Genomic DNA, 3131 nt, shown 5'->3' with positions numbered 1-3131 from the left:
CTCCCTGTGGCCGCCTGAACACAGCCAGATGGACGTGCATTTTGAGATATAAAAATGTGGAGCAGGATAAAGTTGCTGAAAAGCTGAACCCCAGAACCTCCCTGCTACCCCGACGGCCCAAACCGAGGTCTATAATCTACCCCTACATGAACAATCCCTCAGCACAGGTGGGCCGTCTGCTGTTTCACATTGTCGAGAGCAGTGAGGAGACATGAAACCATGGCAAGCTGCCACTGCCCGGGCCTGGAGCCAAGGCATTCCCTCTCTTTGTCTCCTACGCTCTGTATCCTCTGTGTCCCGCTCTCCCACCAGTCCCTCGAGGGCCTGCACAGCCCACGATGAAGGGATTTGTATCATGCTTTCAGTAAAGCAAGCTCCATTTTTTTTTTTTAAATCAGTAACTCAAAGTGACAAGCAGCCGTTCCAGGTAATCTCACACGTACAGTATCTGTGTCTGAGCTGTGATACTACATGGCAGGGCAAGGGGCAATTGGGGGTCGATGACAGCGAGGATAAGCTGTGTTTTGGCTCAGCCCTCGTTGAAGCAGCCAAAACACATCACGGATAAGTTAACCAGGTATACAAGGACGGTCCCTTTGATTGCAAATCCAATAGCAACAGCAGGGCTTGCGATGAACTTGGTCAGGAAGAACTGAACAGATAGAACTAGAAGTGAGATAATAAACACAGAAGATTTCTTTACAACTGATGGACAAAGGATGCTTTTGCAGTTCTGGCTAAACTTAGATGTTTGCCTTGAACATCATTGCCTAAATTAAATCATGTGAGATCAGTCCTCTCTGCAGTATCTGATGCAACTAGAGGCACTAAAGTCAGTCACCTCATCTCTAAAAATGAGCTTTTGTGTTTTAACTGATGCTGGATTAGTAACATAATGTTCAGCTACTCCCTTCCAACGGGCAGGACGCAGCTGTAAAACCGATCACATGGGACGGCGGGCTTTTCCTTCTTTTGTCACCTTTTCCTGTTTTTCTGCTCTTTACTGCAGTCTTCCATCGTGCATATTTGATGGCGTATACTGTGCATACATACACAATATACAAAGAAAAGGTTATTGAGTGTTAAGATCAGAGGTGAATAATGGAAAGAATAAAATACATTTGGAAAATTGCAATGCTTTAAAAAAAGGAAAGTTGGCGCTCCATTCACTTCTTAGCATTTTGTGTAATGTTCTGTTTTCCCATTTGGAAAGCTGAGAGCGTAGAGACAGCACAGAGAGTTCGGTGGGACTCGATCCCAGGGTTTTACGTGGGCTGCTGCACTCAGATCCAATATTCTGCTATGAAACGTTCATTGAGAAGAAAAGGGTTGAGCAACTTGGAAGAAATACGTCCAAGAAGAATAAATGTTTCTGACACTTTTGGCTCTCATCATTGTATGAATGTCAGAAGTCCGTCTACATTTCACGACACTGTTTTTGAAAAGTCCTCCAATACCATCCCAGATCAGTTTCTCAATTAAAGTAAGGCAGCTATACAAACAGCTACGGAGACTTGTAGGTCTTTTAGCTCATTGTTTAAATTGTACAGCCTGTCAAATTAATGTTTTTGCCCCGTATTACTGTTCTTTTCAAAGCAGCAGATTTCACTACTGCAGGAAGGCAAATTCACAATTTTCTCTTTATTGTAATAATATGTCAAGGTTGTGTTAACTTGCTAAGAACTAAGAGGGATGAATTAAGTAGCCAGCGCGTTAAAAATGTGTACCAACTCAAAAATGATAAATATAATGTGATTGTAATAAGCTGTTTGACCCTTGATCCACAAAATCCTCTTGGGTGTGAAAGTAGTAATCATTCAGTTATCCTGAAGTTTGCATGATTGAATGTCTGTGAATGCAGCAGCTGCCATGAGTAACTCCACCTAATTCTTATCTTTAATTGAGCTCAGATATAAAAACAATGACCTAATCGCCGGGCCTGAAGCCACTGTGCACACAAAACTACTAAGAAAACGGTTGCAGAAGAGAAACAAGATGCCGACATTGAGCTGCTAATGTGATTTATTTTGGGTTCTCGCAGTTGCTTTACTGTACATTTTGATATTTTCAGTTATGTCAAAGATATAAATAAAGTCTGTCTGCATTTGACGGCCACGCCTGATGTCGTCACACTCATTGTCAAGTATCCAGTACATGGGCAAAGCCTCTCTTTGTACAATGGACCCAGTGTGCAGGCTGCCAGACTGAGATGGAAAACAAGTGAGGAGGGGCGCTGAGCTAACAGAGCTGCGAGCGGTTTGTAGTCACTTGTGGAGGAGGATGAGGGATGACAGGAATGTCAATGAGAGGGGATGATAGGTAGGGAGGGAGACAACAAAAGTAGAGAGGATACAGGTTGAGTAAATGTTGACTTTAAGCGATTTGGGAGCGTTGGCAAGAGTTGGCAACGCTGTACAGGAACTGAATCGCCCAGATAGAGAATCAAAGTTTAAACATTGTTTCCACAAAAATCGAAGTAAACAAAAGAGTCCAATGCAGGCATGTGTCGGAGAGAAACTCCCTCTGGAGGAAACTTTGGATTTTAGCTTTTGCAGACCATTTTCATGCACTAAAACCTATACACACTACATGGAAGGGGAAACCACAACAAGCACAATAGGGCCCAATTAAATAAAAGCAAGAACAATAATTTATTTCAGATCCTGTTTTGTTGCCGGTGACTAACTTGGGAAGTTTTACATGTGCACTTTAAGCCAGTCCAAGTGCCAACACACGAGACAACAGATGGTCAACAAACCAGAGTAAATCTTTAAAGGATCTTGATTCTGCACACTTCAGCCTGCAAAGACCCCAGCTGTTGATCTGATAATATTTCACAGACTTCTTCAGTGGTCTCAGAGCGTTCCCACATAGTGAAAGCCCACCACAGGGACCCTCCAGAGCCAATCACTTGGGAAAACATTTTTTCTGCAATCGCCTTTTACTTGTCTGGCGAGGGATTCGAGGCCTGTTTGTGTTTTGGGGGAGGCGGTTGCCAAGGAGACGCAGTTTTCTCAGACAAGCAGCATTCCAAGTTATTTTGAACATATCTCACTTTGTGTATGATCTGGAGAGCTTTACTCTGCTGCTAAAACACATCTCCGAGCAGGAAATGACTCCATTTTGCTCTA

This window comes from Trematomus bernacchii, unplaced genomic scaffold, assembly GCF_902827165.1.
Source record: "Trematomus bernacchii unplaced genomic scaffold, fTreBer1.1, whole genome shotgun sequence".
NCBI classification, from domain to species: Eukaryota; Metazoa; Chordata; class Actinopteri; order Perciformes; family Nototheniidae; genus Trematomus; species Trematomus bernacchii.
This window is presented reverse-complemented; position numbering follows the sequence as displayed.